The 24,205-nt window shown below is 46.7% G+C and overlaps 1 protein-coding gene, 1 non-coding gene and 1 pseudogene across 3 annotated transcripts in view; all 3 read left to right on the top strand.

Annotated features, from left to right (window-relative positions):
- LOC126109884 (calcium-binding mitochondrial carrier protein Aralar1) overlaps nucleotides 1-24,205 on the top strand; it is a 702,128-nt gene that overhangs the window by 555,323 nt on the left and 122,600 nt on the right. The gene's annotated exons all lie outside the window — the stretch shown is intronic.
- LOC126109932 (5S ribosomal RNA) lies at nucleotides 97-214 on the top strand (annotated as a pseudogene).
- Nucleotides 16,676-16,750, top strand: Trnat-ugu (transfer RNA threonine (anticodon UGU)). The gene has a single exon. It is a non-coding gene; the product is annotated as a tRNA-Thr (tRNA).

The raw sequence follows: 24,205 nt of genomic DNA, 5'->3' as shown, positions 1-24,205 counted from the left end.
TAGGTGGTCCGATGAATCCACTGCCAGGCACTTCAGTGTGATTTCTGAGTATCCATGTAGATGTAGATTGAGAAATAATATATGGCGTCTTGTGGCGTGAACGGCCTTGCCGCAGTGGTAACACCGGTTCCCGTCGGATCGCCGAAGTTAAGCGCTGTCGGACTGGGCTAGCTTCAGGATGGGTGACCATCCGGGTTGCCGAGCGCTGTTTGCCAATGGGGTGCACTCAGCCCTTGTGAGGCAAACTGAGGAGCTACTTGACTCAGAAGTAGCGGCTCCGGACTCTTAAACTGACATATGGCCGGGACAGCGATGTGCTGACCACATGCCCCTCCGTATCCGCATCCAGTGACGCCTGGGGGCTGAGCATGACACGGCGGTCGGTCGGTACCGCTGGGCCTTCATGGCCTCTTCGGGAGGAGTTTAGTTTTTTCTTCTTGTGGCGTAAGGCTCAATACACACACAAGACAAAACATTCAAAACTTTCGGAGTACCCGGTGCACCGTCGTACGAGCAATTCGCAGTTTTATTCATGCTTTTAAGAACAAACTTCTGTGGCGAACGACTGAAAAACCTGTCGAATTCTCTCGGTATCGTCGTCACCTCTGCTTGGCCTGCGTACACGCTCCCTGCTTCCATCAAGTTCCTGTGTCAATTGCTTATGAATGAGCGAGAGAGTGGGGAATTCTCGTATAGCGTTCTGAAATTTCTCTGAACGTGGGTGTTTTTCAATAAAACTAGCCAGGCACCATTCTTCGATTAATTTATGGTGCTCCTACCGCTCTCCAATAACAAAAACTATTTTTCAGTTATGTTGCTCTTGTACTTGGAGAGGAAAAACATTTATTCACTGCATTACATAAAAACAAATATATTTTGGATAAATGGCAGAATCTGTAGTAAATATCGAAATCGTTTATTTTGCAGATAGATTTCGGTCGCTGTGTGGCCATCTTCAGTGTTAACAATACATCAGAACCCTCAGAAATGAGGATGCTAACACAAATGTAGGTCAATTTATAAACACCATCAGAAAATACAGAAACAGAAAAATATATACAAATATACAGATTCTCGTGCATACCAATTTATTCGAACCTTGAAGGCGGACATCATAATAGCACAACATTTTCTATGAGGTGTAACATGTACTGTGTTGATTACTTGCAAAAGGTATCTTTACTTTTACTGCATACAATACTTTTTAAATGTGCAGAAGAGCCAATCTTCTAACCTTAGGAGTTGCTGATCCAACGTACAGTGAGCTTCTAGCTTACACAGCCAACTAGCTAAGCTCAGTATAGCGAAAACAAGTATCATAGTGCCCTCTACATTCCAAAGCATACGTCACGCAGATATCAAATACAACAAACACAGTTAGTAGAGAAACCAAAGCTTACATAAAAATAACCTTTAAAATCATATGACGATTTTTTACCGTCAGTCGTCATAGCTTAACACAAAAAACGCAGTAAAGGCGTATAAAAAATACAATAAATTACGCTCTCTGAAGTAAAATACAACATAAAATTTTGTAGGAATATATCTAACGAAGTAATTTGTTAAAAACAAATACAGGAAAATTAACATGATAAACATCTATTTTACATTTCCAAAAACATCGATGAAATCTAAAAATCTTAACCCTGTACAATGGGGCGCTATGTCCTCTTTTATCATACTCGAAGACTTGGCCAACCTAATGATTTACGTTATCAGCGTAAATTCTTAACAAGCATTAACAGAAAGTAATAAAAACGCGTTAAGAAAAATGCAATAATCTTCCACACGATGTACTGGACCTGTAATACTGCTATTTTTTATCTGAGCAACAAGTGTTGAATTTCAGTAACGACAAAGTGGGCGGTTGTGGTAATTTCAATGAATAAAAAGGCATATGCCAGATATACATTGCAAATAGGGCTCAAAAACATAACAATTTGACCACACAGACATGGTGGACTTAATGCCAGCTTCACCACTGGAAGAAGGTTCTGCTTACCAGACTGCGCATCACACACACACACACACACACACACACACACACACACACACACACACACGTGGCTTTCTCTTCCGGCGGGAGGATCCACCACTCTGTGAAGTTTGTGGCGCGCCACTTCCAGTTCAGCATATTGTGGCAACGTGTGTCCTATACACGGATATTAGGGCACAGCCTCGCACATACTGATTCCAGTGTTACATGAGCGTTGAAATTTTGTGAACTGTCAGGCCTCATCCCTAAATTGGTGGGGAAGGGAGGCAGGCTTCAATACATTACAAACTGCGCTGTATGTGGGGACAGCCTCCGTCCCCACCCATGAGAGCAGCATGCTGACTTTGTCAGGGCGGTGATGGTCATGATGTTGAGCGCCCCTCACCTGAAATCATCTTCATCATAATCATCATCTTCTTCTTCTTCTTATCATCTTCATCTTCTTCTTTATCATCATCTTCATCTTCTTCTTTATCATCATCTTCATCTTCTTCTTTATCATCATCTTCATCTTCTTCTTTATCATCATCTTCATCTTCTTCTTTATCATCATCTTCATCTTCTTCTTTATCATCATCTTCATCTTCTTCTTTATCATCATCTTCATCTTATTCTTTATCATCATCTTCATCTTCTTCTTCTTTATCTTCTTCTTCTTCATCAAAATCAAATGAAATATCCACCATTTGCTGTAAAGAAACACAGGTCGGGTCTGTGTTGATTTTCCGGAAGATACGACAAAGCACCGCCACCTTGCTGAAAAATGGCGTGCTCGAGGACATCAAAAGACTTCGCCAACGTTCGGCGGTAGCTCCGAGGATATATGGTCTCCCAAAAACGCACATAGAAGGGATGCGACCCATAGTCAGCAACATAAGGGCACCAACGTATCTTTTGGAGCATCACTTAGCGGGCATGCTAAGACCTTTTGTGGGGAAATGTGCGCACCATGTCCGGAACTAGACGGACTTCATTGGCCGCCTGAAGGAGATGGCAGTACGAGAATCCGACATAATGGTCAGCTTCGATGTCGCCTCATTCACACGTGTCCCGCTGGAAGATTCGGGCCTGAACTGACACAACTGTTCAGGCACGTGCTACCATCTACGTACTTTGTCTTCAATGGTCAATACTACGAGCAGACCGACGGAGTAACCGTGAGGAGCCCGCTCTCCCCAGCGGTGGCCAACCTGTTCATGGAGAGCTTCGAAGAGGAAGCACTGGAAGCCGCCGAACTGAAACCTGTGCAGTGTTACCTGGCTTTATTCTTAATTACAGACTTAGAGTTTCATCAGTTGATTTGTTTTCACCACGTAACGCCCGCGGTTTACGTCCTCCTTCGTTGCTGAGCGCTGTATCACTTTTCGTTCAGACGCCGACGCCGCGACTCTTCCTTTCCTATATCTTTCCTACTTTTTATCTATGTAAATGAGGAACTATTGGTTTTGCCGTTAAACACCTTTCTTAATAACTGTGGAAGTATTACAGGCATCGGGTCCCACCTAATGAGTCACCCGCCTACACGTTTTACACGAACCTTTCAAGACTCGATCGATCTGTTTACAAAGAGAAGGTAGAATGTCTCTTCCTTTGACGTTGTCCAACAACGACCTAGGAAGCTCGACGCCCTCGCGGCCCGGGCTCTTCCATGGCTCGCGGTAGTTTGCAGCATTCGTTTTATTCCTTGCCCACCTGCCGCTACGTCGAACTTTCGTGTTTATTGTTGGGCAAAGTCTTCCACGTTATCTGCAACATAAATAAACTTTCTTCCCACAGTATTTCTGAAAACGCAAAAACAAACATAAAGAACATAATAATAATAACTGTTCTCACAATTTCTCGTATAAGCCCGCATCTCGTGGTCGTGCGGTAGCGTTCTCGCTTCCCACGCCCAGGTTCCCGGGTTCGATTCCCAGCGGGGTCAGGGATTTTCTCTGCCTCGTGATGGCTGGGTGTTGTGTGATGTCCTTAGGTTAGTTAGGTGTAAGTAGTTCTAAGTTCTAGGGGACTTATGACCACAGCAGTTGAGTCCCATAGTGCTCAGAGCCATTTGAACCATTTTTGTCTTGGTCGATTTAATGAGGGGTGGGACAGGCCTAAGCCTTGTGACGCCACACCTGTATGCTTTTTTCGCTACGTGGACGACACGTTTGTCATCTGGCCACATGGACAGGAACATCTACAGATTTTTCTACAACATCTAAATTCGGTCCACAGTAACATTCGGTTCACCATGGAAACTAAGAAAGGTGGAAAACTACTCTTTCTTTAATGGAACGTAGGTCTGATGGCTCACACATTGTATCGCAAGCCTACACACACTGACCTGTACCTACATGCCTCCAGCTGCCACCATCTGGCGTAGCTTAATGGAATGCTCAACACCTTGGTACATTGTGCACACTCTATCTCTGATGAACAGAACTTGCCAATGGAACTCAAACACTTGGAGACCGTGTTCCGCAAGAATGGGTATGGCAACCGCCAAATCCAAAGGGCCTTCCGACAACAGAAGTGCAGCAAGAACCGAGACGAACAACAACCCCAAGAAGAGAAGCAAGCTCTGGCCTCTCTGCCGTTTGCTGGCAACGTGTCAGAAATAGGGAGACACAAGATTGACGCAGTCTTCCGACCACCAGCAAAGACTCGTGACCTACTAGGAACGGCAAAAGATGACGTAGGCCTTAAGAAAACGGGCGTATGCAAAATCCCGTGCGGCTGTGGCAAATCCTACATCGGCCAAACAGTTCGCACGGTCGAGGACCGATGCAAGGAACACGAACGTCACACCCGCTTACGCCAACCAGCCATTCGGCCCTAGCAGAACTGCACTGAAACCGGACACACAGCGAAATTCGAAGAGACAAAAATCCTGACGGCCACAAGTGCCTACTGGGACAGTATCTACAAGGAGGCCATAGAAATTCGCGTAACAGATAACCTCATCAACAGGGACACCGGGTTTCAACTTAGCAAGGCCTGGAAACCATTATTAAACACCATCAAAGAGCAACGGCACGAGCGGACGGAGATGGACTGCGCCTACCACCGGGCGTGGCTGCAGCTACCCCCACCCCCACCCCCACCCCTCCCACCTCGCACACCCCGCCGGCCGTCCGCGCCGGGGTACGACTCGGGACCCCGCGGACATAAATACCACGGACACAGCGCAGACAGATCACCATTCCCGCTCACGCCGCGGTGAGTGACGCATAGCTGATTGTCGCTGTTGCTCTTGCTACTCGAGATGTCGGGACGCGGAAGGGGACGCAAAGCTGCTGCCTTGGCGGAATTGCTGCTCACGTTAGCAGGAACGTCCGGGAAGAAGAAGAGGAAGACTGCAACGCAGTGCTTTCGCTGCCAAAAGCTTGGCCACGTCGCCAAGCACTGCAGCGGAGCAGTCGCGTGCTTGAAGTGTGCGCAAGCACACGACACACGCGACTGCAAGAAGCAGAAGGACGCCCCCTGCACCTGCGCCAACTGCGGCGGCGCACACGCGGCCAACGCCCGTTCCTGCGCCTACAGAAGAAACTGGCGCGGACCGGAGAAGAAGACGCAGAAGCAAGTGACCACCACACACGAAGAGGTGGTCACTTGCACGGAAGACGTCGTCACCAGGCGCCTTAACGACGCCGTACAAGAAGCCATGTCCGCCTCCAAATCCGCCATGGCGAAAGAGAGGGCGGCCATGCTGGCGGAACTGGGCGAGGCTCGGCGTCAGATTGCTGTGCTGACGCAGGAGCTTCGCTCAGCCAAAGAAGTCTCCGCCACAACAGCGGGCACCGCCACCCAGACGACTCCTCCACGTGAGAAGGAGTTCGCGACGGTGGCCACGCAGACAGACGAGCCTGCCGAAGGGGAGGCCACACAGCACAAGGAGGACACCGACGCAGCGGCGCAAGAAGAGGAGTGGGAAGAAGTCCCGTTCCTCCCGCTTCCAGACATGTACAGCGCAAGCGCTGTAACGAAGAAGATCGCTGACTCGCTTCGCGATGGTACCTACCCCCACCACGACAACCCATATCCTTTCGTTCCACCTAACCTTTCTAAACCTCCACCCCCTCACCAACCAATTGAGTATCCAGAAGGCCTTGTTGGTCTTTCTAGGGAGGATTACGATCTCATCAATTCCTTCCCTACATCATCTTCGCTCTGGTCCACGGAGAGTATGAAAAAGCAGGATACACTATATCCAGTATCCCAACCGAGGGAGAGCCCTCAGCAACAAGCAAGAAGAAGAAGAAGAAGAAAAATCGTCATATCGACAAACTCACGAAATAGGACATCAGCACTCCTTGCCAGTATAGATCCAACCAACAGTACAGACAGAAGACTCTACAAGATTCCCAGGGGAGTAAAGGCCAACAGGCCACAAACTTCCACTCGAACCTCCTCACAGTGAGGAAGTCACAAAAGGAGAGCAGCAGACAGATCATTCCATCAGCACCACCTGATGATGGCGGAACGGTTATTCGCCGAAATATCGTGGAACTTCGACGATCGGATACAGCTGGACAACCGAGAACCTTGGATACTTCACAGAAGTTCTCTTGCGAAACTTGCAGCACTAGCACTTGCCCACGAAAGACAAATGTCCTGAGTTCGGATCTCAGTCCGGCACACAGTTTTAATCTGCCAGGAAGTTTCTGTGGTCCTAATGTTTTGACTCATCAAATGTAAATCTGAGATACATATTGACCTCGGCTACTGCAGATAATATTTCTATTAAATTGATAAGAAACACCAGAGTCTTTTACTAAAGATTTGTAGCTGTCAGAAAAGATAATTATGAAATAAACCTTTATAATTCGACAATTACGTAAATAATTATTCCAACAAAAATTCAACATCTACAGTAGCTCCTACAGCACCAAAGAAGTGTAACGCGTCCTCTTATATTATTATGTTTCAGTATTGTTGTTGTTAGAAAAATCTTTATTCAGTCGGTCGTCGAAATTTTGAAATAAGTTATTGTGGATGTCGCGTAATAAATATTTCGCATGAAGCGCTGTAGCGATTGTGGAAACTAAGCCACTGAATATACAAATAATGTTATTAAAGAATTCAGCCGATTGACTACATCAAATAAGAGAGCACGTACATTCGCGAAAAGTGGTCAAAAAAAATAATTAATACTGCGTTGGAAATATAGTTACGCTTGTACAAACTTAAATGTATGCGAACATACGAACGGAAGAGACACGTACATTTTGAGTGAAATCATCACCCGTGGCGTGGATAAAAAGAATTACAGTTAAATGCATTTATTCATCTGAGAACGTAAATGCGTGGACTTCGAAATTAAATGAAAGAAATACTGCAGGTTCTGAATGTCGCGGCAAATATATTGAAATTGACGGTAACGGCCACGAAAGGAAAAAGATGAACACATTCACGTACCTCTGTTGTTGAGCAGCGTCGCCGTGAAGATCGTCACTCCATCTAAATTCTCTGCATAAAATTAAAATAATAGTAATAATTTTCCAGAATTTCAGGAGCTGGGACCCATGGTATCACAAAAGACGAAATCCCTCTGTTTCAAAATCACTTTCATTATTTAACCCAACGTTATCAGTAAGAAAACACATTTCTTAACACTAGGACAGGATAACAGTGAAAGGTAACTTATTCTAAAACTAATAGAGCGTAAAGGTTCTTTTGTTCAGCAAATGCTTTACGCATTAATCTCTGGTAGTTGAACTAGTGTCTATATGTTCATAAAATTTATTTATATAATTCCTTTACAGAAGGAAACTTATAAAATAGTGTGACAGCACGTGAAACATCGATGTCATGTGGATATCAGGACCACCTGATACAAGCTGAAGATGGCACTCATGCCGAAATAGTTGTAATAATACAGGGTGATTCAAAAAGAATACCACAACTTTAGGAATTTAAAACTCTGCAACGACAAAAGGCAGAGCTAAGCACTATCTCTCGGCGAATTAAGGGAGCTATAAAGTTTCATTTAGTTGTACATTTGTTCGCTTGAGGCGCTGTTGACTAGGCGTCAGCGTCAGTTGATGCTAAGATGGCGACCGCTCAACAGAAAGCTTTTTGTGTTATTGAGTACGGCAGAAGTGAATCGACGACAGTTGTTCAGCGTGCATTTCGAACGAAGTATGGTGTTAAACCTCCTGATAGGTGGTGTATTAAACGTTGGTATAAACAGTTTACAGAGAATGGGTGTTTGTGCAAAGGGAAAAGTTCTGGACAGACCACTTCATCACTGGCCTCCAAGAAGCCCTGATCTTACCCCCTGCAATTTTTTCTTATGGGGGTATGTTAAGGATATGGTGTTTCGGCCACCTCTCCCAGCCACCATTGATGATTTGAAACGAGAAATAACAGCAGCTATCCAAACTGTTACGCCTGATATGCTACAGAGAGTGTGGAACGCGTTGGAGTATCGGGTTGATATTGCTCGAGTGTCTGGAGGGGGCCATATTGAACATCTCTGAACTTGTTTCTGAGTAAAAAAAAAACCTTTTTAAATACTCTTTGTAGTGATGTATAACAGAAGGTTATATTATGTTTCTTTCATTAAATACACATTTTTAAAGTTGTGGTATTCTTTTTGAATCACCCTGTATAATCATACACAGCAGCGTCATCTGTCTCACAACATTATTATATTATGTCCTCTCGGAACCAAACGAAAATATCCTCAGAATAGAAATCGCTCACCGCAGACGCAGTGGCTATGGGCCGTGTGCATGCAACACAGCGTGTATTATGACGAGAGACTTTTGAATGATGGCCTATTCAAGGTCTGAGTGAGGAAATTTGGTGAGGCGAAAAAAAGAAAATCGATATAACAGGACCAAATCCACACGTGTTTCAGTGTCGTGACTTCGACGCGATAGTCGCCGAAGTGGTGTCAAATCGAAAGACTTGCACCCGGCGAAAGGTCTACCCGACGGGAGGCCCTAGTCACACATTTACGTTTTAGTGTGGTGACGTATTGCTACACTGAAGAACCAAAGAAACTGGTACACCTGCCTAATACCGTGTAGAACCCCAGCGAGCACGCTGAAGTGCCGCAACACGGCGTGGACTCGACTAATGTCTGAAGTGCTGGAGGAAATTGGCACCACGAATTCTGCAAGGCTGTCCGTAAATCCGTAAGAGTACGAGGGGGTGCAGATCTTTTCTGAACAGCACGTTGCAAGGCATCGCAGATATGCTCAATAATGTGCATGTTCATGCTTTCGCGGCGCAAAGACTGTTCCATAAAATTTCGGGCGTGCAGCCGTATAAATTCAGCTTCTTCTTCTAATATTTCGGCAGATTACCGTCCAGCCATCTGCAGAGTGAGTCGAGGTGACTAACGCTCCAGCACTTGTTCCGTCCTTTTAAACTCGAGGATCGGACCACTGCGTATGCGGCCAAAGATACAGAAGGCGCCAGAGACGTGGATAGGCGGCAAAGAGGTGTAACATATGCATGGAAATTAAAATCTATGGCTGCGCTGTCGATCCAGACGGTGATATCGGTGTGTCGCGGAGAGTTGCGCCATCTCCGACGTCTTTGTGATTTAATTACAGAAATTGCCGGATTCCATGATTTGTCCAAGCTGAAGCCGCTATCTCTATTAATTAAACTCGTCGCCAAGCGAATTTCAATTGCTTCCTTCACTACTGAGTCCCAGAAAGATGAAGGCCTTTCGACAAAAATAGGACGGATAAGCCTAGGGTTTATACACTACTAGCCATTAAAATCGCTAAACCAAGAAGAAATGCAGATGATAAATGGGTATTCATTGGACAAATATATTATACCAGAATTGACATGTGATTACATTTTCACGCAATTTGGGTGCATAGACCCTGAGAAATCAGTACCCAGAACAACCACATCTGGCCGTAATAACGGCCTTGATACGCCTGGGCATTGAGTCAAACATAGCTTGGATGGCGTGTACAGGTACAGCTGCCCATGCAGCCTCAACACGATACCACAGTTCATCAAGAGTGGTGACTGGTGTATTATGAAGAGCCAGTTGCTCGGCCACCATTGACCAGACGCTTTCAATTGGTCAGAGATCTGGAGAATGTGCTGGCCAGGGCATCAGTCGAACATTTTCTGTATCAAGAAAGGCCCATACAGAACCTGCAACATGCGTTCGTGAATTATCCTGCTGAAATGTAGGGTTTCGCAGGGATCGAATGAAGGGTAGAGCCACGGGTCGTAACACATCTGAAATATAACTTCAACTGTTCAAAGTGCCGTCATTGCGTACAAGAGGTGGCGGAGACGTGTAACCAATGGCACCCCATACCATCACGCCGGGTGATACGCCAGTATGGCGATGACAAATACACGCTTCCAATGTGCAGTCACCCCTATGTCGCCAAACACGGATGCGACCATCGTGATGCTTAAACAGAACCTGGATTCATCCGAAAAAATGACGTTTTGCCATGCGTGCACCCAGGTTCGTCGTTGAGTACAGCATCGCAGGCGCTCCTGTCTGTGCTGCAGCGTCAAGGGTAACCGCAGCCACGGTCTCCGAGCTGATAGTCCATGCTGCTGCAAACGTCGTCGAACTGTTCGTGCAGATGGTTGTCGTCTTGCAAACGTCCCCATCTGTTGACTCAGGGATCGAGACGTGGCTGCACGATCCGTTTTAGCCGTCCGGATAGGCTGCTTGTCACCTCGACTGCTAGTGATACGAGGCCGTTGGGATCCAGCACGGCGTTCCGTATTACCCTCCTGAACCCACCGATTCCGTATTCTGCCTACAGTCATTGGATCTCGACCAACGCGAGCAGCAACGTCGCGATACGATAAACCGCAATCGCGTTAGGCTACAATCCGACCTTTATCAAAGTCTGAAACGTGATGGTACGCATTTCTCCTCCTTACACGATGCATCACAACAACGTTTCACCAGGCAACGCTGGTCAACTGCTGTTTGTGTATGAGAAATCGGTTGGAAACTTTCCTCATGCCAGCACGTTGTAGGTGCCGCCACCGGTGTGAATCTTGTGTGAATGCTCTGAAAAGCTAATCATTTGCATATCACAGCATCTTCTTCCTGTCGGTTAAATTTCGCATCTGTAGCACGTCACCTTCGTGGTGTAGCAATTTTAATGGCCAGTAGTGTAAGATCCCCTGTGAGTGCGGCCGTTCATACATCGGACTGACGACACGTGCAGTCCAGGAGAGATGCACAGAGCACCGCAGGTACACGCGTCTCTTACAACCCGATAAATCGGCCGTGGCAGAGCACTGTATTGACAGAACCGCACTTGGAGAAACCCAAAGATGATTTCACCCATATCGATCTAGCTTCCCGGCCTGAAACTAATGATGAACTCTTGCAAGTACAGAAATAAACAGCTCTTTATTTCATTCAGAGATTCTAAAAAAGGACATCATACTATTCAGCGCTCTACGCTTCTTAAAATCCTCAGGTCGTACGGTCATCATCACTAATTAATAAAATACCTACATCACCTGAATGATAAAGTTCATGGAACAAATTTCAAAGCTTTTCACAATAGCAACTGCTTCTGCACAAAGCGATGGATTGCCCCCACTACTTTTCAGTGTAGCCCTCGAGCAGATCGCGAAGATTTGGCAAAAAGCAAATCACACCGAAAATCAAAATTGGAGCAAAACTCTCAATAAGAAGAAACTGTATGCCGTTTGCGCATGATTTAGCTGTCGTAGCGTTTGACATGGAAGGAGATCGTACCCTGGTTACCGGCCTCCAAAAAAGTCTCCTTGAAAATAGGATTACAAGTATCCTTCGAGTAAACTGGGATAATGCCCACGGAACCCATGTGCATAAATAGTCAAAAAGTTAAAGTAGTGCGACAGTTTGAACGTCTTGGAGGAAGAAACTTTGGTGAAATAAACCAACAACATAAAGAAAAGCTCAGTTTCTAACCTGAGCAAAGTAAAGTAAGAAATGCTTGTGGACAGACGCTAAGATCCAACACTATAAAACTGAAACACTGCGGAACCCCGATCCAAATTAAATATGAAAGAACTAATCATGTAGGGAAGCAGCCTACTCATGCTGTAGTAAATTCACATCAGTTTCCATTGTGTGCCAGCCAGTCTGCTGTAACTAGCTCTGACGTCATAAATGTTGCGCAATACCTTAAAAATCAAGCAAATGACCTAAAACTTTTCTAGCATGTCAGGAATAATACTAAATTAATGTGTGTTAAATATCAGTTCGATAACTTCAGCCATTTTTGAAATTTGGACGTTTTCTAAAAAAATCATTGGCGCAACAGAAAAGAGCTAGAGACTTCAAAATTTATATTTAGATTCATCTTTCATAATGATTTAATAAAAACAGTACTTTGGATTTCACAAATTAAGACTTTAGTGGAAATTCATGATTTTCTGGTTTTCATCTCAAAACTGAAGGAAGCAAGATAGATTAAGTAGGCTAATAAATAAGGCTAGGATGTTTAGATTTAAATAGGTTGGAGGTCCGCTATGACTGTGAAGATGTGAAAAGTTTCTTTTGAATACCTATAAAATTATAGCGATAGCGGATCTCAAAAGGGCCAGTTCAGAGCTCATCTACTCCGTGCAGTGTAATTTAATTAATTCTCTTGCCCAAAATATTTAACTTAGCCACGTCAAAATTTTATTATCAATACTTACCTGCGTGCTGAATGCACGTTTAAATTAAGAGCTTCATCGGCCATCAGCAAAAGAAGGTATAAATTATTATGTAACTTGAAGTGGTGCGTTACTAGCCCAGCGGTTAGTCGGGAGAGCCGATTTGATCAGGCGTTCCCTTAGCCGTCCGCACCGCGGCTATATATATATAAGAGCGCTGCGCGAGGAAGGAAGGCCCCAGTTCTCTCCAGACGCTGAATAGCACGTCAGCTGTGTCGGGAGTCGCGTCGCCTCGGTATCACTGCTACAAACAGCCTCGGGTGCCGTATTAAGTTACTAGAGATACGCGGAACCATGAAATCATTTCAAGTGAAGGGCTAATTCTGGGATGATTTTCATTATCTAGCTTCAGTTTGCGTATTGTCGTATTTTCACGTGCCGTCGCGGGACAGACATTCTACCAATTATTTAGCGTGGCGTTTGATGAAATATTCTCATCAAATCTTGGCGAGCATTCTTTTTAACATTTAATTCGGACATTTATAGTTGCATCAGCGCATTAGACTCTGAACTGCTCTGTTAGTTAGGTTGTAGGGATACTTGTGTTTGTTATCAGTGAATTTCAGAATATACTCAACTATTTTGGAAAATCGTTTTTGATTAGAAATCCCGGACAATCTCCTAATTCCTCAGAGCTATAAGCTGCAGCTATAATGGTGTTCTCAGATGAAGTGGGCACTAGGAACTCTAATTACAGGCTTCACGTTTTGTTAAATCACTTTCTGGGGGCTAAAAAGTAAATAGAGAGCCAGTGTTGAGAACGGCGAAAGACAGCATTAACAACATTCTAAAAGTCTGAAACTGATTCAACATGCAAGCATGTATACAGCAATTTTAATTATCACAAGTTAACCGCCGCCCCAGAATCAGATCCGCAAAATTGGAAGAAGACCATAAATAAAAACTACCGGTTCGCAAGAGGCGGTAGAGTTCTCCCCAGTAAAACTGTCAATCGATTCACGTCTTGTAAATGCAAGGAAACAGCGTTTTATGTACCATAACTTCAGATAAATCTTCGAAAGAAGGCCGGAGTACAATGTATCCGAGAAATTCAGCAACATCTTAAAGCAGTTAAAGATAAAATCATTCCTCTTCTGAAGAATTACACATTTTCAGCAGAAATGACACATAGGAGGGCTTTAGAGATTTCGGACGAATTGAGAAAATTACGATCGGAAAGGATGAAACGTATAGGACGGATCTCAAGAATCGTACAGTACAACTTTCGAAGAAAAAGTGTACGTGGAACGACTGAAGTGGTCTAGTGTGGCCAATAAAGTTAATAATAATAAATTATTATTACTACAACAGTAAGAAATCTTCACGAAGATTATAAGTTCAGCATTCTTCAGTTTTCCAAAGCGGACGGTCAGCGGTGACAGGCAGCGACTAACAATTAGTACGTCCGTGGAATACGACCGCTTAATGAGGCCACAAGTCAACGTCACACGGGGGCTCTGTGACGCAGACGTCACGTGATTCGCGCTCACGTAAGGCCTTTGAGTTTTGCACACGTAACAGCATCCCAAGGCTGCGTGCTGGGTCGGTTAGTCAACGACGTTATGAACGGCCTGTACTCTGTGCAGCTAAACCCTACTGTTCACGGTTAACACTGTACTCCTGAGACCCATCAGCAACATACATTTTCTAGAAAACAAAGACATGAATGCCTACCGGTACCGTACTCATCTTGTCAAAAGTTAATGAGATTTACCAATGGGGGGAAAAATACCTCCGCAGCACTTGTTGACATGTGTATTAGTAAAGAGATAAAACATTGAAGCGCCCTAATTGCAGGTAGCCTAACTAGCGGCTTTCAGTCGCTACAGAAATTTGATTACAATGAAATGAATACCCCTAGCTGCATACAGGCGTTGATATGAGTCATCGGGGACAGTTGAAAATGTGTGCCCCGACCGGCAATCGAACCCGGGATCTCCTGCGTACATGCAAGATGCCCTGTCCATCTTTCTTTCTTTCTTTTTTCTTCTTCTGATTTTGTTCTATATTGTTCGTTGAATTTGTTTCATGGCGCACGTCTGATGACACCGGTTCAGGTTGTTCGTTCATCCAGTCACTCAGTCTTTTTTTACAGACGGTAGCTAAACCCTCTGACCGAACACTCTGAGCTACCGTGCCGGCGTCCATCTGAGCCACCGAGGACACAGAGGATAGTGCGGCTGCAGGGACTTACATCTGGCACGCCTCCCGTGAGACCCACATTCCCAACTTATGGTCCCGCACTACATTCATAGTGCCCCTGCCCATTATACTCATTACTCGCGGCTTTTTGCCGATTCCCGTATGAGTTCGGGCACTGTTTGTGAATCCGCACAGAAGAAGATGGTCAAATGGCCGGTGAGTCTTAACTAATATATATATATATATATATATATATACTCCTGGAAATTGAAATAAGAACACCGTGGATTCATTGTCCCAGGAAAGGGAAACTTTATTGACACATTCCTGGGGTCAGATACATCACATGATCACACTGACAGAACCACAGGCACATAGACACAGGCAACAGAGCATGCACAATGTCGGCACTAGTACAGTGTATATCCACCTTTCGCAGCAATGCAGGCTGCTATTCTCCCATGGAGACGATCGTAGAGATGCTGGATGTAGTCCTGTGGAACGGCTTACCATGCCATTTCCACCTGGCGCCTCAGTTGGACCAGCGTTCGTGCTGGACGTGCAGACCGCGTGAGACGACGCTTCATCCAGTCCCAAACATGCTCAATGGGGGACAGATCCGGAGACCTTGCTGGCCAGGGTAGTTGACTTACACCTTCTAGAGCACGTTGGGTGGCACGGGATACATGCGGACGTGCATTGTCCTGTTGGAACAGCAAGTTCCCTTGCCGGTCTAGGAATGGTAGAACGATGGGTTCGATGACGGTTTGGATGTACCGTGCACTATTCAGTGTCCCCTCGACGATCACCAGTGGTGTACGGCCAGTGTAGGAGATCGCTCCCCACTCCATGATGCCGGGTGTTGGCCCTGTGTGCCTCGGTCGTATGCAGTCCTGATTGTGGCGCTCACCTGCACGGCGCCAAACACGCATACGACCACATTGGCACCAAGGCAGAAGCGACTCTCATCGCTGAAGACGACACGTCTCCATTCGTCCCTCCATTCACGCCTGTCGCGACACCACTGGAGGCGGGCTGCACGATGTTGGGGCGTGAGCGGAAGACGGCCTAACGGTGTGCGGGACCGTAGCCCAGCTTCATGGAGACGGTTGCGAATGGTCCTCGCCGATACCCCAGGAGCAACAGTGTCCCTAATTTGCTGGGAAGTGGCGGTGCGGTCCCCTACGGCACTGCGTAGGATCCTACGGTCTTGGCGTGCATCCGTGCGTCGCTGCGGTCCGGTCCCAGGTCGACGGGCACGTGGACCTTCCGCCGACCACTGGCGACAACATCGATGTACTGTGGAGACCTCACGCCCCACGTGTTGAGCGATTCGGCGGTACGTCCACCCGGCCTCCCGCATGCCCACTACACGCCTTCGCTCAAAGTCCGTCAACTGCACATACGGTTCACGTCCACGCTGTCGCGGCATGCTACCAGTGTTAAAGACTGCGATGGAGCTCCGTATGCCACGGCAAACTGGCTGACACTGACGGCGGCGGTGCACAAATGCTGCGCAGCTAGCGCCATTCGACGGCCAACACCGCGGTTCCTGGTGTGTCCGCTGTGCCGTGCGTGTGATCATTGCTTGTACAGCCCTCTCGCAGTGTCCGGAGCAAGTATGGTGGGTCTGACACACCGGTGTCAATGTGTTCTTTTTTCCATTTCCAGGAGTGTATATATATGAAGATGGTATCTGTTCTTTCTTCTTCTGTGTGGATGCACAAACAGTGTCCGAACTCTTACGGCAATCGGCAAAAAGCCGCGAGTAATGAGTGTAGTGGGCAGAGGCACTATGAATACAGTGCGGGTCAATACGTTGGGAATGTGGGTCTCACGGGACGCGTGCCAGAGATAAGTCCCTGCAGTCGAACTATCCTCTGTGCCCTCGGTGGCTCAGATGGATAGAGCGTCTGCCATGTAAGCAGGAGATCCCGGGTTCGAGTCCCGGTCGGGGCACACATTTTCAACTGTGTCGTTGACTTATATCAACGCCTGTGTGCAGGTAGGGGTATTCATTTCATTGTAATTTCATTCTAACGAGCTGCATGGTCACCCATGGCATCTGTTCTTTCGGACATGTCCGAACAGAATCTAAAAAACTGAAACGTTGTCAAAATATTCCCATTAAGAGATATCGGGTTAAACATTTAAGACTGAGTCAAGTATTAAAATTAAAAGCAGCGTATACTTTGATCAGCCAAAACACCTGACCACCGCCCACAGCGACGTTGGATGCCGCCTGGTGGCACTGCGGTAACGTGACGCGGTAACAGAACTATGCAAGGCGAGCAGATACGGACGGGGGATCACCCTAGAGAAGATATGGGCTGCAAACGGGAAAATCCGTTGAGATAAGGGATTTTGACAAAGGGCAGATTATTATTATGCAGAATCTGTGAACGAGTATATCGAAACGGTGAAGCCAGTCGAATGCTCACGTGCTATTGACGTGAGCATCTACGGAAAGAGATAGAAGCACAATAAAACTACCACCTGACGCTGAATGGCTGGACGTCCACTACTCTTTACAGAACGTGGGGTTCGATGGCTTCTCTGCTCTATAAAGCACACTACTGGCCATTAAAATTGCTACACCACGAAGATGACGTGCTACAGAAGCGAAATTTAACCGGCAGGAAGAAGATGCTGTGATATGCAGATGATTAGCTTTTCAGAGCATTCACACAAGGTTGGCGACGCCTACAACGTGTTGACTCGAGGAAAGTTTCCAACCGATTTCTCATACACAAACAGCAGTTGACCAGCGTTGCCTGGTAAAACGTTGTTGTGATGCCTCGGGTAAGGAGCAGAAATGCGTACCATCACGTTTCAGACTTCGATAAAGGCGGATTATAGCCTATCACGATTGCGGTATATCGTGTCGCGACATTGCTGCTCGCTTTGGTCGAGATCCAATGACTGTAGGCAGAATACGGAATCGGTGGGTTCAGGAGGGTAATACGGAACGCCGTGCCGGATCCCAACGGCATCGTATCACTAGCAGTCGAGATGACAAGCATCCTATCCGCATGGCTGTAACGGATCGTGCAGCCACGTCTCGATCCCTGAGTCAACAGATGGGGACGTTTGCAAGACGACAACCATCTGCACGAACAGTTCGACGACGTTTGCAGCAGCATGGACTACCAGCTCGGAGACCGTGGCTGCGGTTACCCTTGACGCTGCCTCACAGACAGGAGCGCCTGCAATTGTGTACTCAACGACTAACCTGGGTGCACGAATGGCATAACGTCATTTTTTCGGATGAATCCAGGTTCTGTTTAAGCATCACGATGGTCGCATCCGTGTTTGGCGACATAGCGGTGAACGCACATAGGATGTATTCGTCATCGCCATACCGGCGTATCACCCGGTGTGATGGTATGGGGTGCCATCGGTTACACGTCTCGGTCACCTCTTGTTCGCATTGACGGCACTTTGAACAGTGGACGTTACATTTCAGATGTGTTACGACCCGTTGCTCTACCCTGCATTCGATCCCTGCGAAACCCTACATTTCAGCAGGATAATGCACGACCACATGTTGCAGGTCCTGTACGGGCCTTTCTGGATACAGAAAAGCGACTGTTGCCCTGCCCAGCACATTCTCCAGATCTCTCACCAATTGAAAACATCTAGTCAATGGTGGTCGAGCAACTGGCTCGTCACAGTACGCCAGTCACTGCTCTTGATGAACTGTGGTATCGTGTTGAAGCTGCATTTGCAGCTGTACCTGTACACGTTATCCAACCTTTGTATGACTCAATGCCCTGGAGTATCAAGGCCTTTATTACGGCGAGAGGTGGTTGTTCTGGGTACTTATTTCTCACGATCCATGCACCAAAATTGCGTGTAAATGGAATCACATGTCAGTTCTAGTATAATATATTTGTCCAATGAATACCCGTTTATCATCTGCATTTCTTCTTGGTGTGTTCAATTCAGGAATTATAGGGGAGATCTGAAGTTGGAACAGTCTTGTTGTTGCCAGTAATTCGTCCAACTTACGCTCGTCTTTGGTGCTGGTGTATCTGGTGACACGACGCCACGGAATTCTGTTTTTCCCCTTGACAGAATCGCACCAAATATTTCAGAATTTGTATTCAATCCTTTCCGACGGCAATGTGGCTGCCGCAGCCTTTTGCCCACTGCCGCAATGTTCGAGTGGTAACCTGAGAGGTCCAGTCTTTATAGTCTCTTTAAAACGATTGAAAACCCACCAGTCGATCATTTTATATTTATCTCGAGCAAAAGATGAAATGCTTAACTCCATTTTCAAATGTTCCTCCACTAAGGAAAACCTGGGACAACTACCCCAGTTTAATCAACGAACCACTGAAAACATGAATGAAGTAAGTATTAGTGTCAGTGGTGTTGAGAAGCAGCTGAAATCTTAAAAACTGAACGAAGCTCCAGGGCCATAGACGACCGCTGTGCCCGAGCGGTTTTAGGCGCTTCGGTCTGGAACCGCGCTGCTGCTACGGTCGCAGGTTAGAATCCTGCCTCGGTCTTGGCTGTGTGTGATGTCCTTAGGTTAGTTAGGTTTAAGTAGTTCTAAGTCTAGCGGACTGATGACCTAAGTCCCGTAGTGCTTACAAGGGAACATCCCCATCGCACCCCCCTCAGATTTAGTTATAAGTTGGCACAGTGGATAGGCCTTGAAAAACTGAACACAGATCGATCGAGAAAACAGGAAGAAGTTGTGTGGAACTATGAAAAAATAAGCAAAATATACAAACTGGGTCGTCCATGAGTAAGATAGGCAATATTATGGGCAATGTGAGGCGAGGAGCTCTGTGGTCCCGTGGTTAGCGTGAACAGCTGCGGAACGAGAGGTCCTTGTTTTAAATCTTCCATCGATCGAAAATTTTAACTTTTTATTTTCAGTTTATGTGAAAAACTCTTATGTTTTCATCACTTTTTTTGGAGTGATTATTACATCCACAAGAAAACCTAAATCGGGCAAGGTAGAAGAAACTTTTCACCCATTCACCAAGTGTACTAGTTAGGTGGGTCGACAACATATTCCTGTCATGTCACACACATGCTGTCACCAGTGTCGTATACAAAATATCAGACGTGTTTTCCTGTGGAGGAATCGGTTGACCTATGACCTTGCGATCAAATGTTTTCGGTTCCCATTGGAGAGGCACGTCCTTTCGTCAACTAATCACATGGTTTTGCGGTGCGGTCGCAAAACACAGACACTAAACTTATTACAGTGAACAGAGACGTCAAAGAACGAACGGACAGATCATAACTTTGCGAAAATAAAGAAAGCAAAATTTTCAGTGGAGGGCAGATTTGAACCAAGGACCTCTCGTTCCGCAGCTGTTCACGCTAACCACAGGACCACGGCGCTCCTCGCCTCACATTGCCCTTAATATTGCCTATCTTACGAATGGACGACCCAGTTTGTATATTTTGCTTATTTTTTCATAGTTCCACACAACTTCTTCCTGTTTTCTCGATTGATCTGTGTTCAGTTTTTCAAGGCCTATCCATTGTGCCAACTTATAACTAAATCTGAGGGGGGTGCGATGGGGATGTTCCCTTGTTAGAGCCATCTGAACCAGGGCCCGATGGAATGCCTATCAGATTCTGTATTGAATTTGCGGCTGAGTTGGCCCGTTTTCTAACTACATATAATCTGTCGTAGATCCCTCGAACAAAAAACCTTGCCAGTTCTTAGAAAAAAGCACAGGTCCCATCTTTCTACAAAGAGGGTAGTTGAAGTGATCCACAAAACTACCGTCCAATATCTTTGACATCGATATGTTGCAGAATCTTAGAACATATTCTAAGATATCTGGAACCCAACATCAGTACCAACCAGCATGGATTCGGGAAACATCGATCGTGTGAAACCCAACTCGCACTTTTCTGACATGGCGTACTGAAAGCTTTGGATCAAGGTGAGTAGGTTGATGCAGGACTTCTTTATTTCCAAAAAGCGTTTGACTCAGTACCACACCTATGCTTATCGCCAAAAGTGCGCTCATATGGGATATAAAGTGAAATTTGTGACTGGATTGAGGACTTTTTGGTAGGGAAGACACAGCAGGTTTTCTTGGTTGGAGAATCATCGTCAGATGTGGAAGTGACTTCGGGCGTGCTGCAAGGAAGCGTATTGGGTCCCTTACTGTTCATGTTGTATATCAATGACCTTGCAGACAATATTAATAGTAACCCCAGGTTTTCTGCAGATGATACAGTTGTCTATAAGGACATACTATCTGAAAGAAGCTACATAAATATTCAGATAGATCTTGATAAGATTTCCAAGTGTTGCAAAGATTGGCAACTTGCTACATATGTTCAAAAATGAAACATTATGCACTTCACAAAAACGTGTCCTACGACTTTAATATCAATGCTGCAATAGTTTCTTTTACCAAAGCTTGTGCAAAATGAACTTGTGCATAATGTTTACTGCCAACAGGATGGGGCACCATTAAGCCATAGATCTGCGTATGTTCTTGAATGATGTGTTTCCTGGAAGATCAATTGGGCGCGCAGGATGCGTGATCTGGATGGTGTGTTCTCCCGACTCACACCTATTGACTTCTTCGTTTGGGGATTTGTGTGTTTCGTCGACACCGAATCGATTCACAAGGGAAGCTACAGGACCGAATTAGACGAGCTGCTGTGGCTATAACCCCACAAATTCTCCGGAATGTCTTCTGTGTCACAGCCGGCATAGGGAAGTTGTGTCGGGAAGTGAATGGCGCTCAAGTTGAATGTGACGTGTGGTAAACACAGGCCTATGCCGCTATAAATATTAAGAGTACAATGATTATTTGACAAGATTGTTACTTAATTTCTGGATACCCTGAATTTTGTTAGATTGTCACAGTTCGGAAAACGGTCGAGTAGCCTGTTTACACTGAATCTTTATCCCCGAACAGTTGCCGGCGCGGTAGCTCATCGTGTTTGGTCAGAGGGCTGCGTGCTCTCTGTAATAAAAAAAACTGAGTCGAGGATCAACGATCAACTTGGACTGATGTCTTTTGACGTCCGCCCAGACCAAACGCAACGAACTACACTCCTGGAAATGGAAAAAAGAACACATTGACACCGGTGTGTCAGGCCCACCATACTTGCTCCGGACACTGCGAGAGGGCTGTACAAGCAATGATCACACGCACGGCACAGCGGACACACCAGGAACCGCGGTGTTGGCCGTCGAATGGCGCTAGCTGCGCAGCATTTGTGCACCGCCGCCGTCAGTGTCAGCCAGTTTGCCGTGGCATACGGAGCTCCATCGCAGTCTTTAACACTGGTAGCATGCCGCGACAGCGTGGACGTGAACCGTATGTGCAGTTGACGGACTTTGAGCGAGGGCGTATAGTGGGCATGCGGGAGGCCGGGTGGACGTACCGCCGAATTGCTCAACACGTGGGGCGTGAGGTCTCCACAGTACATCGATGTTGTCGCCAGTGGTCGGCGGAAGGTGCACGTGCCCGTCGACCTGGGACCGGACCGCAGCGACGCACGGACGCACGCCAAGACCGTAGGATCCTACGCAGTGCCGTAGGGGACCGCACCGCCACTTCCCAGCAAATTAGGGACACTGTTGCTCCTGGGGTATCGGCGAGGACCATTCGCAACCGTCTCCATGAAGCTGGGCTACGGTCCCGCACACAGTTAGGCCGTCTTCCGCTCACGCCCCAACATCGTGCAGCCCGCCTACAGTGGTGTCGCGAAAGGCGTGAATGGAGGGACGAATGGAGACGTGTCGTCTTCAGCGATGAGAGTCGCTTCTGCCTTGGTGCCAATGATGATCGTATGCGTGTTTGGCGCCGTGCAGGTGAGCGCCACAATCAGGACTGCATACGACCGAGGCACACAGGGCCAACACCCGGCATCATGGTGTGGGGAGCGATCTCCTACACTGGCCGTACACCACTGGTGATCGTCGAGGGGACACTGAATAGTGCACGGTACATCCAAACCGTCATCGAACCCATCGTTCTACCATTCCTAGACCGACAAGGGAACTTGCTGTTCCAACAGGACAATGCACGTCCGCATGTATCCCGTGCCACCCAACGTGCTCTAGAAGGTGTAAGTCAACTACCCTGGCCAGCAAGATCTCCGGATCTGTCCCCTATTGAGCATGTTTGGGACTGGATGAAGCGTCGTCTCACGCGGTCTGCACGTCCAGCACGAACGCTGGTCCAACTGAGGCGCCAGGTGGAAATGGCATGGCAAGCCGTTCCACAGGACTACATCCAGCATCTCTACGATCGTCTCCATGGGAGAATAGCAGCCTGCATTGCTGCGAAAGGTGGATATACACTGTACTAGTGCCGACATTGTGCATGCTCTGTTGCCTGTGTCTATGTGCCTGTGGTTCTGTCAGTGTGATCATGTGATGTATCTGACCCCAGGAATGTGTCAATAAAGTTTCCCCTTCATGGGACAATGAATTCACGGTGTTCTTATTTCAATTTCCAGGAGTGTATATCGAAAAAAAGCTAAAACGGTGCATGCCGCACAGTACCATTTGCAAGTTTTCTATTTAATGGCTTCCGGGCGCAACAAAAACTCTATTTTCATCATTTCATACAATTACTGACCAATATATTCAATCCGCTCATCAAGAGGATGACCTTACGTTAAACCTTTAACACAGTAAGTGAAGTACGGCATTAAAGTTAGGAACTATGTCTTATGCGACGTAATCTGGAACGTGCAAACTACTCAGAGTGTCAAAACTTCCTGGCAGATTAAAACTGTGTGCCGGACCGAGACTCGAACTCGGGAACTTTGCCTTTAGCGGGCGAGTGCTCTCCCAGGGTTCGCAGGAGAGCTTCTGTAAAGTTTGGAAGGTAGGAGACGAGGTACTGGCAGAAGTAAGGCTGTGGGGACGGGGCGTGAGTCGTGCTTCGGTAGCTCAGATGGTAGAGCACTTGTCCGCGAAAGTCAGAGTTCCCGAATTCGAGTCTCGGTCCGGCACACAGTTGTAATCTGCCAGGAAGTTTCATATCGGCGCACACTCCGCTGCAGAGTGAGAATCTCGTTCTGGATACTCAGACTATATTCATCCAGTATTTGATAATGAGAGCGCAACACTTAATTGCAAACCTTCATGAGAGTCTTACTGGGCAACGGCCTTGCCGCAGTGGATACACCGGTTCCCGTGAGATCACCGAAGTTAAGCGCTGTCGGGCGTGGTCGGCACTTGGGGATAGGTGACCATCCAGGCCGCCATGCGCTGTTGCCATTTTTCGGGGTTCACTCAGCCTCGTGATGCCAATTGAGGAGCTACTCGACCGAATAGTGGCGCCTTCGGTCAAGAATACCATCATAACGACCGGGAGAGCGGTGTGCTGACCCCACGCCCCTCCGATCCGCATCCTCCATTGAGGATGACACGGCGGTCAGATGGTCCCGGTAGGCCACTCG

Source organism: Schistocerca cancellata, chromosome 12, assembly GCF_023864275.1.
Source record: "Schistocerca cancellata isolate TAMUIC-IGC-003103 chromosome 12, iqSchCanc2.1, whole genome shotgun sequence".
NCBI classification, from domain to species: Eukaryota; Metazoa; Arthropoda; class Insecta; order Orthoptera; family Acrididae; genus Schistocerca; species Schistocerca cancellata.
The sequence above is the reverse complement of the archived record's forward strand: the minus strand, read 5'-3'. Positions and strand labels throughout refer to the sequence as shown.